Source organism: Anopheles moucheti, chromosome 2 (assembly GCF_943734755.1).
Source record: "Anopheles moucheti chromosome 2, idAnoMoucSN_F20_07, whole genome shotgun sequence".
Classification (NCBI taxonomy): domain Eukaryota; kingdom Metazoa; phylum Arthropoda; class Insecta; order Diptera; family Culicidae; genus Anopheles; species Anopheles moucheti.
The window spans coordinates 62,587,019-62,613,255 of NC_069140.1; the positions used below are offsets into that span (position 1 = coordinate 62,587,019).

At 45.3% G+C, this 26,237-nt stretch overlaps 3 pseudogenes; all 3 read left to right on the forward strand.

Moving 5' to 3' along the window:
• The first annotated feature begins 1,079 nt into the window (after positions 1–1,079).
• LOC128296956 (dynein axonemal heavy chain 7-like) lies at positions 1,080–5,331 on the forward strand (annotated as a pseudogene).
• A 2,492-nt stretch (positions 5,332–7,823) lies between these two features.
• LOC128296965 (dynein axonemal heavy chain 7-like) lies at positions 7,824–15,633 on the forward strand (annotated as a pseudogene).
• A 6,070-nt stretch (positions 15,634–21,703) lies between these two features.
• LOC128297665 (dynein axonemal heavy chain 7-like) lies at positions 21,704–25,974 on the forward strand (annotated as a pseudogene).
• The last annotated feature ends 263 nt before the right edge of the window (positions 25,975–26,237 follow it).

The following is a 26,237-nucleotide window of genomic DNA, read 5'->3' on the forward strand; positions in this document are numbered from 1 at the left end:
GTCCAACGACGCTCTTTCCATTCTGCAACAAAACTATGCTTTCACTCGCGAAAAAAAACACAACTCCCGATGGCAAGATTTACGTGCCTACTTTCGCGCGGTATCGTCTGTTCGTATTACGCGTACTACTTCGCAGTGAAGATTTAAATACGATTAAAATATCGCGAACGAGTGAGTGAAACGATACTAATTTTGTGAAGTGTTGAGAATGCCGCGAAAGTCCAAATTTAATTCCGTACGATATCTTTAGTTACAGAAGAATCACAAAATTAGTGCTTTATTTCGGCAAACAGTCGCGGTTAAAAGAGACCGAGGGCGCGTCCTTCGGCTCTATTTATCCCTTTTTTCCCAGGGCGCCATCGCAACCGCCGCTATAATAATGGTGGGCACTGTCCCACCGTCGTTTCTGCTCTCGAAGCTCTACAACAGCAGACGGCTGTTGTAGGGCGTAAGCGTTATCAAAACAAACGCATTTACAACAATATCGATGCGGTGCTAAACTTCGAGAAGGATGATATTCCTCTGAAGGTAATACAGAAGCTTGAGGAGCGTGTCTTTGACTTTGATCCGGAGAAGGTGAAGGCGGCGTCGACGGCTGCGGAAGGATTGTGCAAATGGGTCATTGCGATTGCAAAGTACGATAAGGTAGCAAAGGAGATAGCACCCAAGAAAGCAGCATTAGCCGAAGCTCAAGCGAGTTATAATGAAGGTTCTTGAGTTCTTTTTCCGGTTGTCTCACTACACCACATTAGCATCCATTAACAAACTATTGTGTATTATTTCTCCTAGTCCGCTATGACGATACTGAATGCAAAGCTGGAACAGCTACGTATCGTCGAGGAAAATCTTGCGGATCTCCAACGTAAGCTGGACGAACAGATTGCTCAACATGCAAAGCTGCAAGCAAATGTAGAGCTGTGTATGAAGAAGCTGGAACGCGCTACGGAGATCATTACCGGTCTGGGTGGTGAGAAGGATCGCTGGCAGACGGCGGCAAAAACGCTGGCACTAATCTACGACACGCTCACCGGTGACGTGTTGATTGCATCTGGTATCGTTGCGTACTTGGGACCCTTCACGATGCAGTTCCGGGCACAGCAGATCGAACAGTGGATCGAACGGTGTACGGATCGTGGAACCATCTGTTCCCAGGACTTCCAGCTCGTGAACGTACTGGGAAACCCGGTCGATATTCGGGCGTGGAACATCTTCGGTTTGCCAAGTGATGCATTTTCGGTGGAGAGTGCTATCATCATTCAGTAAGAATTGACCAGGGGCTTTGGGAATAATTAGAGAATAGCGATCGTGTTTTTGTATCGATGCGATGGTAAGACTCGAGATGTGAAGTGTAATGTGTGCTCTTTTTCCTCTTTTTAGCAATGCTCGACGCTGGCCTCTGATGATCGATCCCCAAGGGCAGGCTAACACATGGGTACGCAATATGGAGAAGGCGAACCGTATTTGTATAATACGTCTCTCACACCCTGACTATACACGCGTACTGGAGAACGCCATACAGTTTGGTCTACCAGTGCTACTGGAGAATGTCGGTGAAGAGATCGAACCAATGCTGGAACCGATGCTGTTAAAACAAATCTTCCGACAGGGGGGAACAATGTGTATCAAGCTGGGTGACTCAATCATAGAGTACCATGATTCGTTTAAATTTTACATCACAACAAAACTCCGTAGTCCCCATTACTTGCCGGAAATAGCGGTGAAGGTGACGCTACTCAACTTCATGATCACCCAGACTGGACTGCAGGATCAGCTGCTTTCGATAACAGTGGCGCGCGAACGGCCCGAACTCGAGACGGAAAAGAACGCATTGATCGTGCAAGGGGCGGAGAACAAGCGGCAGCTGCAGGAGATCGAAGACAAGATCCTGCAGGTCCTCTCGTCCGAGGGTAACATTCTCGAGGAAGAAAACGGTGTATCGGTCCTAAGCTCGTCGAAAACGCTGGCCAACGAGATCAACGAGAAGCAAATCGTTGCCGAGGGGACCGAACGTCAGATCGATGCGGCCCGTCGTCCCACTCGACGGTGCTGTTCTTCACGATTGCCGACTTGGCCTGCATCGATCCGATGTATCAGTACAGCCTGAACTGGTTCGTAAACCTCTTTACCGCGACTATCGACAATACCGAGAAGGTGGATGAGGTACCAGCCCGCTTGGAGGATCTTAGGACCTACTTTACGTACAGCCTTTACGAGAATATCTGCCGCAGCCTGTTTGAAAAGGACAAGATACCGTTCTCGCTATTGCTGGCTACGAATCTGCAGCAGGATGCCGGCCAGCTCGGGTCGCCCGAGCTGATGTTTTTGCTTACCGGAGGTGTTGGATTGGACAATCTTGATCCCTACCCGCCAGCCGTTTGGCTGCCGGACAAAAATTGGTTCACAACTGAAAGCGGTACTTTGACGACGATACACCACATGAGGCATCCATTCCGGAGCCGTGGAATTCCACAGTGACAGCGTTCCAGAAGCTGCTGGTACTTCGATGTTTCCGGGCGGATAAGTTGGTTCCTACGATCGAGTTATATGTGGCAGGTAGGTGAACAGTTACCCTATAGGATATCGGAGATTTGATTACTGTAGACTGACTGTTCCAATCAATCAAGCAATCAATTCCAGAAACAATGGAACCGAAATACGTGGAACCTCCGGCCTTCAATTTGGCTGCATCGTACGACGAATCGAACTGTTGTGTGCCATTGATCTTCGTGCTAACACCGGGTACAGATCCGATGGCCACGCTGATAAAATTTGCTGACGCCCAGGATCTGGGGTCAAATCGGCTCTTCTCACTATCGCTCGGACAGGGTCAGGGACCTATCGCAACCAAAATGATGACGAAGGTACCAAGTTCGGCAATTGGGTTCTGTTGCAAAACTGTCACCTCCCCCAGAGCTGGATGCCGACGCTAGATGCCGACGACGAAGATCTGCGAAAGCTTCCAACCGGACACAACGCATCCCGACTTTCGGCTCTGGCTAACCTCCTATCCGACGGAACACTTCCCGGTGGTGGTACTACAAAATGGAATCAAGATTACCAACGAACCACCGAAAGGTCTACGCATGAACGTGTCGCGCTCGTTCATGAGCGATCCAATATCCAACGTCGAATGGTTCGAGGCGTGCAAACAATCGGCCAACTTCAAAAAGCTCCTGTTCAGTCTGTGCTTCTTCCACGGTGTCGTGCAGGAGCGGCGCCAGTTTGGTCCGATCGGTTGGAACATACCGTACGAGTTTAACGAGACCGATCTGAACATCAGCTTGAGGCAGTTGCGAATGTTTTTGGACGAGTATGAAGAAGTACCGTATGTGGCACTACGCTACCTAACCGGAGAGTGTAACTACGGTGGCCGTGTAACGGATGATTGGGATCGTCGGTGTTTGAATACGCTTCTAGCAAAGTTCTACACGGCGCAGGTGCTGGAAAACGAGAGAACGGACACTTTGTTGGCCAATACGCTCAAGACACAGGTATGTCGGTTGTTAGGTGTAGTACATCTGTAGTCAGTAACGCCATTTTCTTATCGGATGCAAACTGAAGGATCGTACCGTAAGTATGCCAGGTATTCTTCTGGTTAATTCCCACAGTACCTCACTGATTAGTAAATATAGGTGAAATACATTTAAACTGCCTTGACTGACACACACTGGAACTTTAAAACAATTTACTTTTCAATGTTAAGTAACTTTATTATCTGAATTTAATGCTACATTCCCAAAATACCCACCATCAGCATTTGCTGCAAATGAAGGTAATGTAAAATTAGGTTAAATTGCCAAACCTGGTTCAAAAAATTTTAAACAAAAATTGATTATGTTTCATTCTACTAATTGGCTAAATTTCCATTGGATTTCCACATTCAATTGACAATGGTAGATTCTTGAGGATTTAAAGGTTTGTAAAAAATTGGAAACTGTTTGATTTTGTTTTTAAGTTTCATTAAATTACTGTAACCAATTCTTGATTTTCTAAAACATTAACGTAACGTAAGTAGTCTACTAATTGAGTATGTTATTCTCGCCAGAACACATCAACCGGTGTGTTCAGGGAAACTCCTGCCGAGCTTGTGATAAGCGTATCGTCAAACATTTTGAAGCTTCTTCCGCCAGAGTTTGATCGGGACGCCGCACCTCCAGTGCGTATCCGACCGACTATCATCAGGTAACTCGTCAGCTTTCGCACTGAGATTTCTCTCGATTACAGGAATGTTATATACACGATACTCCCTTATCTTCTGCAGAGCATGAATACGGTACTGGTGCAGGAGATGGTACCGTTCAACAATCTACTCATCTGCATCCGGGGAAGACTCCAGACGGCTCGCAAAGCCATGCAGGGTCTTGCCGCCTTGTCACCAACCGTGGAAGAGGTGGTCAGCGCGATACCGGTCGGCAAGATCCCATCCGTCTGGGCGAAGCGTTCCTACCCGAGCCTGAAAACGCTCGGCTCGTACATTGCGGACTTTAACGCGCGGTTAGAATTCCTGCAAAAATGGTACGACGAAGGCCCACCAGCAACATTCTGGGTGTCGGGCTTTTTCTTCACCCAGGCATTTTTGACCGGCGCACAGCAAAACTTTGCCCGCAAGTACGTCATACCGATCGATCTGCTAGTGTTCGATAATGAAGTGTTGCGGGAAGCGGACATCACGGAACCGCCGGACGATGGGGTGTACGTGTATGGATTGTTTTTGGAAGGCACCACATGGGATAGGGAAAAGGGCAGGATGGGATCTGCAGGAGTCTATACCACGCGTCCTGTTTGATACCGTGCCATACGTGAGTACTGCTTAAGATGGTAAGGTTTTCCTGCCGCTAAATTCATATTTGCTCTTTTAGATTCTGCTGAAACCGATGAAAAAAGACGATTTTGTTCCGCGGCACACGTACCGCTGTCCGGTATACAAGACGGCCGAACGGCGCGGTACGCTTTCCACGACGGGCCACAGTACTAACTTTGTCATAGCGTTGTTGCTAAATTGTGATCCCAATGTGAAACCGGACCATTGGGTTTTGCGTGGTGCGGCTATGCCTTGTCAGCTTAGTCACTAACCGGTTTCAACGCACAGCACGGAGGAAGAAGCATGAAGTATAAAATAGGCTCCTAATGCTTTTTTGCCCCTTTCTGCGATCAATGACGTAGGGGATTTTCGTTTAATGAGGGTTTTTCAGAATTACAAGTCATTTTACAAGCAAATTAAGACATGATACGAAAATAGCACGATATACATATTTAACAAAAGCAACTATTTTACGTCTACGTTACAAAATAATTCAATTTTTACAAATACTTCATGGATATCTTATTAAAAATGGTTTGAGTTGCAAAACATAATATAAGCTACACGTGTACTGCTACCGTTCCGTCGACTCAACAATAATAAAGCACCAGGCACCGACTGATAAAAAATTGAGGTTGCAGCACTAGAAAACAAAATTCATCGCATTTTAACTAGGTCGTTACGCCAGGAATAGTAGTTGGAAACTATCACACAGGGAAATCAACCACTATGCTCTCACTATGCGGCAGATCTTGGAGAAGATGACGGAACAGCAACTCTATTCTTTCCATCTCTTCATTGACTTCAAGGCCGCATACGATAGCATAGCCTTGATAGTTATGCTATTATGGTTAGGCAGATAACGGTTACGACGCAATGAACTCTGTTGGAATCCCGGACAAACTTGCCATACTAGTACGAATGATAATGACCAAAGTCGCTAATGACCAAAGTCGACCAAATTTCGGGGACCATATTCTATAAGTCAAAGTGATAGACTCTCGTGACAGCTAGAATTTACGTTTAGTTATCTTCCCAAACGTTGGAGGACTCAATCCCCTCCTTTTCTGCGCTGCGTCACCATCTACATGGGGTTGTCAGGATCATCAAGTGGCTTCGGATCATACCCCATTGCAAGAGCAAGGTAAATTGATTTGAGTCAAAGAACTATTAAAGTGAGTACAGCGGCGGATCAAACGGTAGGCGGTGTAGGCGGTCGCCTAGGGCCTCGCCGTGTCGGGGGCCCCAAAAAATTTATGTAGTAGTAACTTTCCTCTTTGCACTTTGCACTATGCAAAATTTGCCTCTTCCTTTCGAAGAAACTTGGTGAGCGAGAGTGTAAATTGTTCAGTTTTTCATCGGAAAATGTTTGCCACTTATTTTTGACGAAATTGTTGTTCAGACTATTAATACGGTTAGATTAGTGTTTTAAGATGTTGAGAAGACAATTTATTATAGGACTTGTAAATTCAGTTCACCAAGAAAGAAAATCTACAGCATTTCGAATAAGGAACGATGTAACAAAAAAATAAAAATCACTGTAAAGTTTAGCATTACACAAATAACAAAACAATAACTCATAAAGTATAAAAAGAAGCTAAAAGAAGTTAATTTCCACTACGAAATTATGCACTATCCGTGAAATTATCTTTCCCCTCCACATTCACTACTGCTGAAACTGCTGGCAACTGAATGTGCCGAATCTAAAGCCGTGTTTAGCTTTACTGTAGCTGTAATCTGTAGCACAGATACACATCTACATCTACACACATCTACATACACAGGTACATCTGTAAAAATAGAACCATGCAGAAAAATAACTATTACATTATTTAATGAAAAAATCATCATGCAGTACTTTGTTTTTAGTATCTTTAATTTCATCTTTTATTAATACATTCCAGATTTACTTGACTAGTGTAACAAAGTACATGTGTGATATTTGCCATTTCACTAATTCGATGTAAAATATTATTTTTTTATCCGAGAATACGCGAATTTCTATTTTTAGTTCCAAAGGTACGATACAAGATAACGAAATATGTGTATAAAGAAATAGGTGTATAAGAAAAGCTGCGATTAGCCGGACATGTTGGAGAAATATCCAACAAACCGAACAGTATCGCCATCGTTGCCCTTTCCAGCAGGTTTGCTTCCCTTCGCTGCAGCTCCAGACCCTTTAGCGTTCGTGACCGATATGCGAACTTTAGTGTTCGTAGCCTCCGGCCCACCGGCACTCGTCTTCTTCCCGGGTCCTCCTTTTTGGGTCATATTTTTCGCACCCGGTCCAGTGTTCGTAGCCCCCGGCCCACCGGCACTCGTCTTCTTCCCGGGTCCTCCTTTTTGGGTCACAATTTTCGAACCCGGTCTAGTGTTCGTAGCCTCCAGCCCACCGGCACTCGCCTTCTTCCCGGGTCCTCCTTTTTGGGTCACAATTTTCGCACCCGGTCCAGTGTTCGTAGCCCCCGGCCCACCGGCACTCGTCTTCTTCCCGGGTCCTCCTTTTTGGGTCACAATTTTCGAACCCGGTCCAGTAGCTGCCCTGGAGGTGGCGTCACCTTTCCCATGGTTCGATACTCCACCACGTACTCCGGGAGCTTTGGATTGTACGTCTTTCCTTTGGTGAAGCGTTGGTTTCTGCTTATGATCCCCTTGTGCAGGATCATCCGTACGGAAACCGACCGTTTTTTTCCGCGAAACGGGTACACTATCACTGACACGATCTTTGCCATCGGCAGTCGGCTGGTTGGTAGATTCGTCGTTGTCATTTCCATTTAGATTCGTCTGCTGCATCTCATTCGTACTTTTCCCTTTAGTCGAACCCAGTTTAACGGAGTCGTGTTTGGGACCGTGGGATGGACGACCGGTACGCCACGGACGACGGGTAACAGGTCTGGTCGTTGGAGCGATTGCAGATATAATCTGATGAGGAACACAGCTGAAAGAGCTGAAAGAGCTGGACGATTTGGACTCATCCTTCAGGCTCATTTGGTATGCGCAATCGATACAACGAATTTCGCAAATGTGGCACAATCGACACAATCGGGAACAACACGATTGGGAACTTCCATCGACACGATTCGGAACTTCCATTGTGTCCAACCCGGAGATAGATGGCGTTTTTCCATTGGGTGCCGGCTCCAATTCGGACGGGTCGTTGAAGCAGGTTGGCAGAATTGATTTTGCCAAAGGTTCATCCTTTTGAGTTTTGTCGCCACACTTTGGACAGCAGCACTCGATTGACAGCCACTTCAAACAGGCCTTGCAACGTTCACAACATTTGAAATATTGCGAAAATAAACAGTCGGAAGTAGTCGTGGGATCTTCAATCGCAACATCATGCACGACTTGCCGCATCAACGTTATCGTTCCCACCACTTCATTGTCGGCGTCGTGTACAAAAAGTTGCTCTTGCACCGGTGAACCATCTCCGGCAGCGCAATCGAAATTCTTTACATACGCGTCCTTCAGATGAAGTACGCCCTTGTAAACGAATCCAGCGGGAATCCGTGGAATCAACACGAATCCTTCAGGTACTTCACTCAACACCATCATGTAAGCAGCTTGGATAGATGGTTGCTTGGATAGTAATGTTATATTTCAATGTTGCTAAAGGTTTATATTAGCTATGGTTGGTTGCTTCGATGGTTGCTTCGATTGTAAACTTCTGAATGACTATATTTCAATGTCGTCAAAGGTTTATATACATGCAAATTCTTCCGACCTTATTATCGGGTTTCGAGTACAACTAATTAGTTCTTCATGGGATATAAAAACATTATTCACATACAGAATGTGTATTAAGTAATTACAGAATGTGTATATTTTCTATACTCGTATGCTAAGATTGTTTTTATAAGTGGCGGTTCAAACGTTAAGCGGTTTAGGCGGTCGCCTAGGGCCTCGCCGTGTCGGGGGCCCCAAAAAATTTGTGAAGTAGTAAAAGGTACAAAGGTACTCCGGGAATTAAGAGCAGAGTTAATTTATAAATTGTGCTGTAGCACAAAATCTAATTAAAAAGGTAAAAAAAATATCGAAAATATCTTCCTTGATTATATAAAACATTTGTTTCTAATTGACTAGCTATATCGGCCCGGTTACACGGCTACGCAAGAGAAGTATGCAGTGTATTCAAACTCCTTCTTCTTTATCGGCACGACATCTTTAGGATGTTGAAGCCTACCATTTCTATTTTTTTTACTTTATTTACCCGTGGGATAGTCAATGCTGCGTACGGAGGTTTGGTGGTCCAAATGAAATTTTTCCGTGGTCCTGTCTTGTACAAACCGACTGCGCTACCAATACACCATCTGGCCGCCCCGTGAACCGTTATATTCCCTTTCACTTCAACCTATTCATGTATTCTCTTTCTTGAACGGGATTTTCGAGTTAAAGATTTTTATATTTCATATTTCCATTTTTTTAATCTGTTTGTAAATGATCCTACCGTTAGATGCTAGAATAGAAACCATTCTTGTTTTCACTTCCGTAATATTCGCCAGCTATTGCCATTGCGATACTCGTGGAGTGGTATTCTTTTCTCTCACCGATTGTACCGTGAAAATGACCTGCCTGCGTTTTTCGGAACAGTACTGTGGAGGAGTATTGTGTTTAGAATTCCGATTGCCACAATTTTTGCAAGTTTGCAAGCCGGTAATGATGTTATAACCGACACAATCTGTCAGTGTACTACGACATAGCTAGCATTGTCATAGAATGAAACCATATTGCAATCATTAGAACTCTCTTTTCCATTTCATATTACAACCTCATGATTCTTGGAATACCATTTCTGGCTTTCTTGATTTTTACTTATTCGAAGCTGGATTGTAGGTCCAGCTTATAGACTTTATATCTTCGAAGAAATGGATACACAGATACAGTGGTAACTGGTGTTGGTGGTGATATAGCCGGTTCCGATATTGTTTTCGAAGATGATGATGGCCCTAGCGGACCATTTGAAGAAGATGATTAGGGGCGGTCCAGCGGCGGATCAAACGGTAGGCGGAGTAGGCCCCTTCTTACTGCGCTTTTCACTTTGTCACATTTCAAGGGCCTCAATGCCCCCCCCCCCCCCTCCTTCATCGTTTTTAAAATTAGAGGCCCCAACTATAATTCCGCCCTGGGCCTCCAAGCGGATTGATCCTCCACTGCACCTCGAAAAGAAACCTTGGAAAGCGTAAGTCGAACCTTCCGCGTAAGTCGAATCCTGGTGCAATTTCGTTTATACTTCAAAGTCACAGAGTCGACTTCCTGCTCCGAACCTAAATTATTCGACGAATCAGGCGATTTTTAGAAACATTACATTAATATAAGTTAGAAAGAAATGTTTTATGTGAGAAAAAAAGGTATTTTTGACCAATTTTGAGCATTTTGCTTAGATTTTGTGCTATAAACTAGCTCAGCTGTCAAATTTTCAAAAACCGCGTATCTCCGAATCCGCGTATAAGAGGAACCGCGTATCACGGGGACTGCCTGTATATACATGCGAAATAGTTACAGTAGTCCTTTGTAGAACTGTCAAATAGTGCAGGATTTGCTTTCCTAACAAGTTTCAGTCGTCGTAAACAAATTCCTTCACGCTTCTTTGCAGCCAATCAACGAAATGAAAAAGACGTCAATCTGTTGTGGACACTGCTCGGGTCACTATATCGGACGGTGGAAGGTTACGATATCTGTTGAGAATGCCGCGAAAGTCCAAATTTAATTCCGTACGATATCTTTAGTTACAGAAGAATCACAAAATTAGTGCTTTATTTCGGCAAACAGTCGCGGTTAAAAGAGACCGAGGGCGCGTCCTTCGGCTCTATTTATCCCTTTTTTCCCAGGGCGCCATCGCAACCGCCGCTATAATAATGGTGGACACTGTCCCACCGTCGTTTCTGCTCTCGAAGCTCTACAACAGCAGACGGCTGTTGTAGGGCGTAAGCGTTATCAAAACAAACGCATTTACAACAATATCGATGCGGTGCTAAACTTCGAGAAGGATGATATTCCTCTGAAGGTAATACAGAAGCTTGAGGAGCGTGTCTTTACCAACGAAAACTTTGATCCGGAGAAGGTGAAGGCGGCGTCGACGGCTGCGGAAGGATTGTGCAAATGGGTCATTGCGATTGCAAAGTACGATAAGGTAGCAAAGGAGATAGCACCCAAGAAAGCAGCATTAGCCGAAGCTCAAGCGAGTTATGATGAAGGTTCTTGAGTTCTTTTTCCGGTTGTCTCACTACACCACATTAGCATCCATTAACAAACTATTGTGTATTATTTCTCCTAGTCCGCTATGACGATACTGAATGCAAAGCTGGAACAGCTACGTATCGTCGAGGAAAATCTTGCGGATCTCAAACGTAAGCTGGACGAACAGATTACTCAACATGCAAAGCTGCAAGCAAATGTAGAGCTGTGTATGAAGAAGCTGCAACGCGCTACGGAGATCATTACCGGTCTGGGTGGTGAGAAGGATCGCTGGCAGACGGCGGCAGAAACGCTGGCACTAATCTACGACACGCTCACCGATGACGTGTTGATTGCATCTGGTATCGTTGCGTACTTGGGACCCTTCACGATGCAGTTCCGGGCACAGCAGATCGAACAGTGGATCGAACGGTGTACGGATCGTGGAACCATCTGTTCCCAGGACTTCCAGCTCGTGAACGTACTGGGAAACCCGGTCGATATTCGGGCGTGGAACATCTTCGGTTTGCCAAGTGATGCATTTTCGGTGGAGAGTGCTATCATCATTCAGTAAGAATTGACCAGGGGCTTTGGGAATAATTAGAGAATAGCGATCGTGTTTTTGTATCGATGCGATGGTAAGACTCGAGATGTGAAGTGTAATGTGTGCTCTTTTTCCTCTTTTTAGCAATGCTCGACGCTGGCCTCTGATGATCGATCCCCAAGGGCAGGCTAACACATGGGTATGCAATATGGAGAAGGCGAACCGTATTTGTATAATACGTCTCTCACACCCTGACTATACACGCGTACTGGAGAACGCCATACAGTTTGGTCTACCAGTGCTACTGGAGAATGTCGGTGAAGAGATCGAACCAATGCTGGAACCGATGCTGTTAAAACAAATCTTCCGACAGGGGGGAACAATGTGTATCAAGCTGGGTGACTCAATCATAGAGTACCATGATTCGTTTAAATTTTACATCACAACAAAACTCCGTAGTCCCCATTACTTGCCGGAAATAGCGGTGAAGGTGACGCTACTCAACTTCATGATCACCCAGACTGGACTGCAGGATCAGCTGCTTTCGATAACAGTGGCGCGCGAACGGCCCGAACTCGAGACGGAAAAGAACGCATTGATCGTGCAAGGGGCGGAGAACAAGCGGCAGTTGCAGGAGATCGAAGACAAGATCCTGCAGGTCCTCGTCCAGGGGTAACATTCTCGAGGAAGAAAACGGTGTATCGGTCCTAAGCTCGTCGAAAACGCTGGCCAACGAGATCAACGAGAAGCAAATCGTTGCCGAGGGGACCGAACGTCAGATCGATGCGGCCCGTCGTCCCACTCGACGGTGCTGTTCTTCACGATTGCCGACTTGGCCTGCATCGATCCGATGTATCAGTACAGCCTGAACTGGTTCGTAAACCTCTTTACCGCGACTATCGACAATACCGAGAAGGTGGATGAGGTACCAGCCCGCTTGGAGGATCTTAGGACCTACTTTACGTACAGCCTTTACGAGAATATCTGCCGCAGCCTGTTTGAAAAGGACAAGATACCGTTCTCGCTATTGCTGGCTACGAATCTGCAGCAGGATGCCGGCCAGCTCGGGTCGCCCGAGCTGATGTTTTTGCTTACCGGAGGTGTTGGATTGGACAATCTTGATCCCTACCCGCCAGCCGTTTGGCTGCCGGACAAAAATTGGGATGAGATCTGTCGTTTGAAGATTTCGCCCCGCTGAAGGAACATGTGGTTCACAACTGAAAGCGGTACTTTGACGACGATACACCACATGAGGCATCCATTCCGGAGCCGTGGAATTCCACGGTGACAGCGTTCCAGAAGCTGCTGGTACTTCGCTGTTTCCGGACGGATAAGTTGGTTCCCACGATCGAGTTATATGTGGCAGGTAGGTGAACAGTTACCCTATAGGATATCGGAGATTTGATTATTGTAGACTGACTGTTCCAATCAATCAAGCAATCAATTCCAGAAACAATGGAACCGAAATACGTGGAACCTCCGGCCTTCAATTTGGCTGCATCGTACGACGAATCGAACTGTTGTGTGCCATTGATCTTCGTGCTAACACCGGGTACCGATCCGATGGCCACGCTGATAAAATTTGCTGACGCCCAGGGTCTGGGGGCAAATCGGCTCTTCTCACTATCGCTCGGACAGGGTCAGGGACCTATCGCAACCAAAATGATCGACGAAGGTACCAAGTTCAGCAATTGGGTTCTGCTGCAAAACTGTCACCTCGCCCAGAGCTGGATGCCGACGCTAGATGCCGACGACGAAGATCTGCGAAAGCTTCCAACCGGACACAACGCATCCCGACTTTCGGCTCTGGCTAACCTCCTATCCGACGGAACACTTCCCGGTGGTGGTACTACAAAATGGAATCAAGATTACCAACGAACCACCGAAAGGTCTACGCATGAACGTGTCGCGCTCGTTCATGAGCGATCCAATATCCAACGTCGAATGGTTCGAGGCGTGCAAACAATCGGCCAACTTCAAAAAGCTCCTGTTCAGTCTGTGCTTCTTCCACGGTGTCGTGCAGGAGCGGCGCCAGTTTGGTCCGATCGGTTGGAACATACCGTACGAGTTTAACGAGACCGATCTGAACATCAGCTTGAGGCAGTTGCGAATGTTTTTGGACGAGTATGAAAAAGTACCGTATGTGGCACTACGCTACCTAACCGGAGAGTGTAACTACGGTGGCCGTGTAACGGATGATTGGGATCGTCGGTGTTTGAATACGCTTCTAGCAAAGTTCTACACGGCGCAGGTGCTGGAGAACGAGAGAACGGACACTTTGTTGGCCAATACGCTCAAGACACAGGTATGTCGGTTGTTAGGTGTAGTACATCTGTAGTCAGTAACGCCATTTTCTTATCGGATGCAAACTGAAGGATCGTACCGTAAGTATGCCAGGTATTCTTCTGGTTAATTCCCACAGTACCTCACTGATTAGTAAATATAGGTGAAATACATTTAAACTGCCTTGACTGACACACACTGGAACTTTAAAACAATTTACTTTTCAATGTTAAGTAACTTTATTATCTGAATTTAATGCTACATTCCCAAAATACCCACCATTAGCATTTGCTGCAAATGAAGGTAATGTAAAATTAGGTTAAATTGCCAAACCTGGTTCAAAAAATTTTAAACAAAAATTGATTATGTTTCATTCTACTAATTGGCTAAATTTCCATTGGATTTCCACATTCAATTGACAATGGTAGATTCTTGAGGATTTAAAGGTTTGTAAAAAATTGGAAACTGTTTGATTTTGTTTTTAAGTTTCATTAAATTACTGTAACCAATTCTTGATTTTCTAAAACATTAACGTAACGTAAGTAGTCTACTAATTGAGTATGTTATTCTCGCACAGAACACATCAACCGGTGTGTTCAGGGAAACTCCTGCCGAGCTTGTGATAAGCGTATCGTCAAACATTTTGAAGCTTCTTCCGCCAGAGTTTGATCGGGACGCCGCACTGGAGAAGTATCCGACCGACTATCATCAGGTAACTCGTCAGCTCTCGCACTGAGATTTCTCTCGATTACAGGAATGTTATATACACGATACTCCCTTATCTTCTGCAGAGCATGAATACGGTACTGGTGCAGGAGATGGTACCGTTCAACAATCTACTCATCTGCATCCGGGGTAGACTCCAGACGGCTCGCAAAGCCATGCAGGGTCTTGCCGCCTTGTCACCAACCGTGGAAGAGGTGGTCAGCGCGATACCGGTCGGCAAGATCCCATCCGTCTGGGCGAAGCGTTCCTACCCGAGCCTGAAAACGCTCGGCTCGTACATTGCGGACTTTATCGCGCGGTTAGAATTCCTGCAAAAATGGTACGACGAAGGCCCGCCAGCAACATTCTGGGTGTCGGGCCTTTTCTTCACCCAGGCATTTTTGACCGGCGCACAGCAAAACTTTGCCCGCAAGTACGTCATACCGATCGATCTGCTAGTGTTCGATAATGAAGTGTTGCGGGAAGCGGACATCACGGAACCGCCGGACGATGGGGTGTACGTGTATGGATTGTTTTTGGAAGGCACCACATGGGATAGGGAAAAGGGCAGGATGGGATCTGCAGGAGTCTATACCACGCGTCCTGTTTGATACCGTGCCATACGTGAGTACTGCTTAAGATGGTAAGGTTTTCCTGCCGCTAAATTCATATTTGCTCTTTTAGATTCTGCTGAAACCGATGAAAAAAGACGATTTTGTTCCGCGGCACACGTACCGCTGTCCGGTATACAAGACGGCCGAACGGCGCGGTACGCTTTCCACGACGGGCCACAGTACTAACTTTGTCATAGCGTTGTTGCTAAATTGTGATCCCAATGTGAAACCGGACCATTGGGTTTTGCGTGGTGCGGCTATGCCTTGTCAGCTTAGTCACTAACCGGTTTCAACGCACAGCACGGAGGAAGAAGCATGAAGTATAAAATAGGCTCCTAATGCTTTTTTGCCCCTTTCTGCGATCAATGACGTAGGGGATTTTCGTTTAATGAGGGTTTTTCAGAATTACAAGTCATTTTACAAGCAAATTAAGACATGATACGAAAATAGCACGATATACATATTTAACAAAAGCAACTATTTTACGTCTACGTTACAAAATAATTCAATTTTTACAAATACTTCATGGATATCTTATTAAAAATGGTTTGAGTTGCAAAACATAATATAAGCTACACGTGTACTGCTACCGTTCCGTCGACTCAACAATAATAAAGCATCAGGTACCGACTGATAAAAAATTGAGGTTGCAGCACTAGAAAACAAAATTCATCGCATTTTAACTAGGTCGTTACGCCAGGAATAGTAGTTGGAAACTATCACACAGGGAAATCAACCACTATGCTCTCACTATGCGGCAGATCTTGGAGAAGATGACGGAACAGCAACTCTATTCTTTCCATCTCTTCAATGACTTCAAGGCCGCATACGATAGCATAGCCTTGATAGTCAGGTTAGCCAGATAACGGTTACGACGCAATGAACTCTGTTGGAATCCCGGACAAACTTGCCATACTAGTACGAATGATAATGACCAAAGTCGCTAATGACCAAAGTCGACCAAATTTCGGGGACCATCTTCTATAAGTCAAAGTGATAGACTCTCGTGACAGCTAGAATTTACGTTTAGTTATCTTCCCAAACGTTGGAGGACTCAATCCCCTCCTTTTCTGCGCTGCGTCACCATCTACATGGGGTTGTCAGGATCATCAAGTGGCTTCGGATCATACCCCATTGCAAGAGCAAGGTAAATTGATTTGAGTCAAAGAACTATTAAAGTGAGTACAGCGGCGGATCAAACGGTAGGCGGTGTAGGCGGTCGCCTAGGGCCTCGCCGTGTCGGCGTATTTGTGTAGTAGTAACTTTCCACTTTGCACTTTGCACTATGCAAAATTTGCTTCTTCCTTTCAAAGAAACTTGGTGAGCGAGAGTGTAAATTGTTCAGTTTTCCATCGGAAAATGTTTGCCACTTATTTTTGACGAAATTGTTGTTCAGACTATTAATACGGTTAGATTAGTGTTTTAAGATGTTGAGAAAGACAAGTTATTATAGGACTTGTAAATTCAGTTCACCAAGAAAGAAAATCTACAGCATTTCGAATAAGGAACGATGTAACAAAAAAATAAAAATCACTGTAAAGTTTAGCATTACACAAATAACAAAACAATAACTCATAAAGTATAAAAAGAAGCTAAAAGAAGTTAATTTCCACTACGAAATTATGCACTATCCGTGAAATTATCTTTCCCCTCCACATTCACTACTGCTGAAACTGCTGGCAACTGAATGTGCCGAATCTAAAGCCGTGTTTAGCTTTACTGTAGCTGTAATCTGTAGCACAAATGCTTCTTAAAAATAGAACCATGCAGAAAAATAACTATTACATTATTTAATGAAAAAATCATCATGCAGTATTTTGTTTTTAGTATCTTTAATTTCATCTTTTATTAATACATTCCAGATTTACTTGACTAGTGTAACAAAGTACATGTGTGATATTTGCCATTTCACTAATTCGTTGTAAAATATTATTTTTTTATCCGAGAATACGCGAATTTCTATTTTTAGTTCCAAAGGTACGAAACAAGATAACGAAATATGTGTATAAAGAAATAGGTGTATAAGAAAAGCTGCGATTAGCCGGACATGTTGGAGAAATATCCAACAAACCGAACAGTATCGCCATCTGACGGCATCGAGGCTTCAAAACGAAACACTAACTGTTGTGGTGTGGTTTACTTTTTGTTGCCCTTTCCAGCAGGTTTGCTTCCCTTCGCTGCAGCTCCAGACCCTTTAGCGTTCGTGACCGATATGCGAACTTTAGTGTTCGTAGCCTCCGGCCCACCGGCACTCGTCTTCTTCCCGGGTCCTCCTTTTTGGGTCATATTTTTCGCACCCGGTCCAGTGTTCGTAGCCCCCGGCCCACCGGCACTCGTCTTCTTCCCGGATCCTCCTTTTTGGGTCACAATTTTCGAACCCGGTCTAGTGTTCGTAGCCTCCAGCCCACCGGCACTCGCCTTCTTCCCGGGTCCTCCTTTTTGGGTCACAATTTTCGCACCCGGTCCAGTGTTCGTAGCCCCCGGCCCACCGGCACTCGTCTTCTTCCCGGGTCCTCCTTTTTGGGTCACAATTTTCGAACCCGGTCCAGTAGCTGCCCTGGAGGTGGCGTCACCTTTCCCATGGTTCGATACTCCACCACGTACTCCGGGAGCTTTGGATTTTACGTCTTTCCGTTGGTGAAGCGTTGGTTTCTGCTTATGATCCCCTTGTGCAGGATCATCCGTACGGAAGCCGACCGTTTTTTTCCGCGAAACGGGTACACTATCACTGACCCGATCTTTGCCATCGGCAGTCGGCTGGTTGGTAGATTCGTCGTTGTCATTTCCATTTAGATTCGTCTGTTGCATCTCATTCGTACTTTTCCCTTTAGTCGAACCCAGTTTAACGGAGTCGTGTTTGGGACCGTGGGATGGACGACCGGTACGCCACGGACGACGGGTAACAGGTCTGGTCGTTGGAGCGATTGCAGATATAATCTGATGAGGAACACAGCTGAAAGAGCTGAAAGAGCTGGACGATTTGGACTCATCCTTCAGGCTCATTTGGTATGCGCAATCGATACAACGAATTTCGCAAATGTGGCACAATCGACACGATCGGGAACAACACGATTGGGAACTTCCATCGACACGATTCGGAACTTCCATTGTGTCCAAACCGTAGATAGATGGCGTTTTTCCATTGGGTGCCGGCCCCAATTCGGACGGGTCGTTGAAGCAGGTTGGCAGAATTGATTTTGCCAAAGGTTCATCCTTTTGAGTTTTGTCGCCACACTTTGGGGAGGAGCACTCGATTGACAGCCACTTCAAACAGGCCTTGCAACGTTCACAACATTTGAAATATTGCGAAAATAAACAGTCGGAAGTAGTCGTGGGATCTTCAATCGCAACATCATGCACGACTTGCCGCATCAACGTTATCGTTCCCACCACTTCATTGTCGGCGTCGTGTACAAAAAGTTGCTCTTGCACCGGTGAACCATCTCCGGCAGCGCAATCGAAATTCTTTACATACGCGTCCTTCAGATGAAGTACGCCCTTGTAAACGAATCCAGCGGGAATCCGTGGAATCAACACGAATCCTTCAGGTACTTCACTCAACACCATCATGTAAGCTGCTTGGATAGATGGTTGCTTGGATAGTAATGTTATATTTCAATGTTGCTAAAGGTTTATATTAGCTATGGTTGGTTGCTTCGATGGTTGCTTCGATTGTAAACTTCTGAATGATTATATTTCAATGTCGTCAAAGGTTTATATACATGCAAATTCTTCCGACCTTATTATCGGGTTTCGAGTACAACTAATTAGTTCTTCATGGGATATAAAAACATTATTCACATACAGAATGTGTATTAAGTAATTACAGAATGTGTATATTTTCTATACTCGTATGCTAAGATTGTTTTTATAAGTGGCGGTTCAAACGTTAAGCGGTTTAGGCGGTCGCCTAGGGCCTCGCCGTGTCGGGGGCCCCAAAAAATTTGTGAAGTAGTAAAAGGTACAAAGGTACTCCGGGAATTAAGAGCAGAGTTAATTTATAAATTGTGCTGTAGCACAAAATCTAATTAAAAAGGTAAAAAAAAATATCGAAAATATCTTCCTTGATTATATAAAACATTTGTTTCTAATTGACTAGCTATATCGGCCCGGTTACACGGCTACGCAAGAGAAGTATGCAGTGTATTCAAACTCCTTCTTCTTTATCGGCACGACATCTTTAGGATGTTGAAGCCTACCATTTCTATTTTTTTTACTTTATTTACCCGTGGGATAGTCAATGCTGCGTACGGAGGTTTGGTGGTCCAAATGAAATTTTTCCGTGGTCCTGTCTTGTACAAACCGACTGCGCTACCAATACACCATCTGGCCGCCCCTTGAAACCCTTATATTCCCTTTCACTTCAACCTATTCATGTATTCTCTTTCTTGAACGGGATTTTCGAGTTAAAGATTTTTATATTTCATATTTTCATTTTTTTTAATCTGTTTGTAAATGATCCTACCGTTAGATGCTAGAATAGAAACCATTCTTGTTTTCACTTCCGTAATATTCGCCAGCTATTGCCATTGCGATACTCGTGGAGTGGTATTCTTTTCTCTCACCGATTGTACCGTGAAAATGACCTGCCTGCGTTTTTCGGAACAGTATTGTGGAGGAGTATTGTGTTTAGAATTCCGATTGCCACAATTTTTGCAAGTTTGCAAGCCGGTAATGATGTTATAACCGACACAATCTGTCAGTGTACTACGACATAGCTAGCATTGTCATAGAATGAAACCATATTGCAATCATTAGAACTCTCTTTTCCATTTCATATTACAACCTCATGATTCTTGGAATACCATTTCTGGCTTTCTTGATTTTTACTTATTCGAAGCTGGATTGTAGGTCCAGCTTATAGACTTTATATCTTCGAAGAAATGGATACACAGATACAGTGGTAACTGGTGTTGGTGGTGATATAGCCGGTTCCGATATTGTTTTCGAAGATGATGATGGCCCTAGCGGACCATTTGAAGAAGATGATTAGGGGCGGTCCAGCGGCGGATCAAACGGTAGGCGGAGTAGGCCCCTTCTTACTGCGCTTTTCACTTTGTCACATTTCAAGGGCCTCAATGCCCCCCCCCCCCCCTCCTTCATCGTTTTTAAAATTAGAGGCCCCAACTATAATTCCGCCCTGGGCCTCCAAGCGGATTGATCCTCCACTGCACCTCGAAAAGAAACCTTCGAAAGCGTAAGTCGAACCTTCCGCGTAAGTCGAATCCTGGTGCAATTTCGTTTATACTTCAAAGTCACAGAGTCGACTTCCTGCTCCAAACCTAAATTATTCGACGAATCAGGCGATTTTTAGAAACATTACATTAATATAAGTTAGAAAGAAATGTTTTATGTGAGAAAAAAAGGTATTTTTGACCAATTTTGAGCATTTTGCTTAGATTTTGTGCTATAAACTAGCTCAGCTGTCAAATTTTCAAAAACCGCGTATCTCCGAATCCGTGTATAAGAGGAACCGCGTATCACGACGACTGCCTGTATATACATGCGAAATAGTTACAGTAGTCCTTTGTAGAACTGTCAAATAGTGCAGGATTTGCTTTCCTAACAAGTTTCAGTCGTCGTAAACAAATTCCTTCACGCTTCTTTGCAGCCAATCAACGAAATGAAAAAGACGTCAATCTGTTGTGGACACTGCTCGGGTCACTATATCGGACGGTGGAAGGTTACGATATCTGTTGAGAATGCCGCGAAAGTCCAAATTTAATTCCGTACGATATCTTTAGTTACAGAAGAATCACAAAATTAGTGCTTTTTTTCGGCAAACAGTCGCGGTTAAAAGAGACCGAGGGCGCGTCCTTCGGCTCTATTTATCCCTTTTTTCCCAGGGCGTCATCGCAACCGCCGCTATAATAATGGTGGGCACTGTCCCACCGTCGTTTCTGCTCTCGAAGCTCTACAACAGCAGACGGCTGTTGTAGGGCGTAAGCGTTATCAAAACAAACGCATTTACAACAATATCGATGCGGTGCTAAACTTCAAGAAGGATGATATTCCTCTGAAGGTAATACAGAAGCTTGAGGAGCGTGTCTTTACCAACGAAAACTTTGATCCGGAGAAGGTGAAGGCGGCGTCGACGGCTGCGGAAGGATTGTGCAAATGGGTCATTGCGATTGCAAAGTACGATAAGGTAGCAAAGGAGATAGCACCCAAGAAAGCAGCATTAGCCGAAGCTCAAGCGAGTTATGATGAAGGTTCTTGAGTTCTTTTTCCGGTTGTCTCACTACACCACATTAGCATCCATTAACAAACTATTGTGTATTATTTCTCCTAGTCCGCTATGACGATACTGAATGCAAAGCTGGAACAGCTACGTATCGTCGAGGAAAATCTTGCGGATCTCCAACGTAAGCTGGACGAACAGATTGCTCAACATGCAAAGCTGCAAGCAAATGTAGAGCTGTGTATGAAGAAGCTGCAACGCGCTACGGAGATCATTACCGGTCTGGGTGGTGAGAAGGATCGCTGGCAGACGGCGGCAAAAACGCTGGTACTAATCTACGACACGCTCACCGGTGACGTGTTGATTGCATCTGGTATCGTTGCGTACTTGGGACCCTTCACGATGCAGTTCCGGGCACAGCAGATCGAACAGTGGATCGAACGGTGTACGGATCGTGGAACCATCTGTTCCCAGGACTTCCAGCTCGTGAACGTACTGGGAAACCCGGTCGATATTCGGGCGTGGAACATCTTCGGTTTGCCAAGTGATGCATTTTCGGTGGAGAGTGCTATCATCATTCAGTAAGAATTGACCAGGGGCTTTGGGAATAATTAGAGAATAGCGATCGTGTTTTTGTATCGATGCGATGGTAAGACTCGAGATGTGAAGTGTAATGTGTGCTCTTTTTCCTCTTTTTAGCAATGCTCGACGCTGGCCTCTGATGATCGATCCCCAAGGGCAGGCTAACACATGGGTACGCAATATGGAGAAGGCGAACCGTATTTGTATAATACGTCTCTCACACCCTGACTATACACGCGTACTGGAGAACGCCATACAGTTTGGTCTACCAGTGCTACTGGAGAATGTCGGTGAAGAGATCGAACCAATGCTGGAACCGATGCTGTTAAAACAAATCTTCCGACAGGGGGGGAACAATGTGTATCAAGCTGGGTGACTCAATCATAGAGTACCATGATTCGTTTAAATTTTACATCACAACAAAACTCCGTAGTCCCCATTACTTGCCGGAAATAGCGGTGAAGGTGACGCTACTCAACTTCATGATCACCCAGACTGGACTGCAGGATCAGCTGCTTTCGATAACAGTGGCGCGCGAACGGTCCGAACTCGAGACGGAAAAGAACGCATTGATCGTGCAAGGGGCGGAGAACAAGCGGCAGCTGCAGGAGATCGAAGACAAGATCCTGCAGGTCCTCTCGTCCGAGGGTAACATTCTCGAGGAAGAAAACGGTGTATCGGTCCTAAGCTCGTCGAAAACGCTGGCCAACGAGATCAACGAGAAGCAAATCGTTGCCGAGGGGACCGAACGTCAGATCGATGCGGCCCGTCGTCCCACTCGACGGTGCTGTTCTTCACGATTGCCGACTTGGCCTGCATCAATCCGATGTATCAGTACAGCCTGAACTGGTTCGTAAACCTCTTTACCGCGACTATCGACAATACCGAGAAGGTGGATGAGGTACCAGCCCGCTTGGAGGAACTTAGGACCTACTTTACGTACAGCCTTTACGAGAATATCTGCCGCAGCCTGTTTGAAAAGGACAAGATACTGTTCTCGCTATTGCTGGCTACGAATCTGCAGCAGGATGCCGGCCAGCTCGGGTCGCCCGAGCTGATGTTTTTGCTTACCGGAGGTGTTGGATTGGACAATCTTGATCCCTACCCGCCAGCCGTTTGGCTGCCGGACAAAAATTGGGATGAGATCTGTCGTTTGAAGATTTCGCCCCGCTGAAGGAACATGTGGTTCACAACTGAAAGCGGTACTTTGACGACGATACACCACATGAGGCATCCATTCCGGAGCCGTGGAATTCCACGGTGACAGCGTTCCAGAAGCTGCTGGTACTTCGATGTTTCCGGGCGGATAAGTTGGTTCCCACGATCGAGTTATATGTGGCAGGTAGGTGAACAGTTACCCTATAGGATATCGGAGATTTGATTATTGTAGACTGACTGTTCCAATCAATCAAGCAATCAATTCCAGAAACAATGGAACCGAAATACGTGGAACCTCCGGCCTTCAATTTGGCTGCATCGTACGACGAATCGAACTGTTGTGTGCCATTGATCTTCGTGCTAACACCGGGTACCGATCCGATGGCCACGCTGATAAAATTTGCTGACGCCCAGGGTCTGGGGGCAAATCGGCTCTTCTCACTATCGCTCGGACAGGGTCAGGGACCTATCGCAACCAAAATGATCGACGAAGGTACCAAGTTCAGCAATTGGGTTCTGCTGCAAAACTGTCACCTCGCCCAGAGCTGGATGCCGACGCTAGATGCCGACGACGAAGATCTGCGAAAGCTTCCAACCGGACACAACGCATCCCGACTTTCGGCTCTGGCTAACCTCCTATCCGACGGAACACTTCCCGGTGGTGGTACTACAAAATGGAATCAAGATTACCAACGAACCACCGAAAGGTCTACGCATGAACGTGTCGCGCTCGTTCATGAGCGATCCAATATCCAACGTCGAATGGTTCGAGGCGTGCAAACAATCGGCCAACTTCAAAAAGCTCCTGTTCAGTCTGTGCTTCTTCCACGGTGTCGAACAGGAGCGGCGCCAGTTTGGTCCGATCGGTTGGAACATACCGTACGAGTTTAACGAGACCGATCTGAGCATCAGCTTGAGGCAGTTGCGAATGTTTTTGGACGAGTATGAAGAAGTACCGTATGTGGCACTACGCTACCTAACCGGAGAGTGTAACTACGGTGGCCGTGTAACGGATGATTGGGATCGTCGGTGTTTGAATACGCTTCTAGCAAAGTTCTACACGGCGCAGGTGCTGGAGAACGAGAGAACGGACACTTTGTTGGCCAATACGCTCAAGACACAGGTATGTCGGTTGTTAGGTGTAGTACATCTGTAGTCAGTAACGCCATTTTCTTATCGGATGCAAACTGAAGGATCGTACCGTAAGTATGCCAGGTATTCTTCTGGTTAATTCCCACAGTACCTCACTGATTAGTAAATATAGGTGAAATACATTTAAACTGCCTTGACTGACACACACTGGAACTTTAAAACAATTTACTTTTCAATGTTAAGTAACTTTATTATCTGAATTTAATGCTACATTCCCAAAATACCCACCATTAGCATTTGCTGCAAATGAAGGTAATGTAAAATTAGGTTAAATTGCCAAACCTGGTTCAAAAAATTTTAAACAAAAATTGATTATGTTTCATTCTACTAATTGGCTAAATTTCCATTGGATTTCCACATTCAATTGACAATGGTAGATTCTTGAGGATTTAAAGGTTTGTAAAAAATTGGAAACTGTTTGATTTTGTTTTTAAGTTTCATTAAATTACTGTAACCAATTCTTGATTTTCTAAAACATTAACGTAACGTAAGTAGTCTACTAATTGAGTATGTTATTCTCGCACAGAACACATCAACCGGTGTGTTCAGGGAAACTCCTGCCGAGCTTGTGATAAGCGTATCGTCAAACATTTTGAAGCTTCTTCCGCCAGAGTTTGATCGGGACGCCGCACTGGAGAAGTATCCGACCGACTATCATCAGGTAACTCGTCAGCTCTCGCACTGAGATTTCTCTCGATTACAGGAATGTTATATACACGATACTCCCTTATCTTCTGCAGAGCATGAATACGGTACTGGTGCAGGAGATGGTACCGTTCAACAATCTACTCATCTGCATCCGGGGTAGACTCCAGACGGCTCGCAAAGCCATGCAGGGTCTTGCCGCCTTGTCACCAACCGTGGAAGAGGTGGTCAGCGCGATACCGGTCGGCAAGATCCCATCCGTCTGGGCGAAGCGTTCCTACCCGAGCCTGAAAACGCTCGGCTCGTACATTGCGGACTTTATCGCGCGGTTAGAATTCCTGCAAAAATGGTACGACGAAGGCCCGCCAGCAACATTCTGGGTGTCGGGCCTTTTCTTCACCCAGGCATTTTTGACCGGCGCACAGCAAAACTTTGCCCGCAAGTACGTCATACCGATCGATCTGCTAGTGTTCGATAATGAAGTGTTGCGGGAAGCGGACATCACGGAACCGCCGGACGATGGGGTGTACGTGTATGGATTGTTTTTGGAAGGCACCACATGGGATAGGGAAAAGGGCAGGATGGGATCTGCAGGAGTCTATACCACGCGTCCTGTTTGATACCGTGCCATACGTGAGTACTGCTTAAGATGGTAAGGTTTTCCTGCCGCTAAATTCATATTTGCTCTTTTAGATTCTGCTGAAACCGATGAAAAAAGACGATTTTGTTCCGCGGCACACGTACCGCTGTCCGGTATACAAGACGGCCGAACGGCGCGGTACGCTTTCCACGACGGGCCACAGTACTAACTTTGTCATAGCGTTGTTGCTAAATTGTGATCCCAATGTGAAACCGGACCATTGGGTTTTGCGTGGTGCGGCTATGCCTTGTCAGCTTAGTCACTAACCGGTTTCAACGCACAGCACGGAGGAAGAAGCATGAAGTATAAAATAGGCTCCTAATGCTTTTTTGCCCCTTTCTGCGATCAATGACGTAGGGGATTTTCGTTTAATGAGGGTTTTTCAGAATTACAAGTCATTTTACAAGCAAATTAAGACATGATACGAAAATAGCACGATATACATATTTAACAAAAGCAACTATTTTACGTCTACGTTACAAAATAATTCAATTTTTACAAATACTTCATGGATATCTTATTAAAAATGGTTTGAGTTGCAAAACATAATATAAGCTACACGTGTACTGCTACCGTTCCGTCGACTCAACAATAATAAAGCATCAGGTACCGACTGATAAAAAATTGAGGTTGCAGCACTAGAAAACAAAATTCATCGCATTTTAACTAGGTCGTTACGCCAGGAATAGTAGTTGGAAACTATCACACAGGGAAATCAACCACTATGCTCTCACTATGCGGCAGATCTTGGAGAAGAT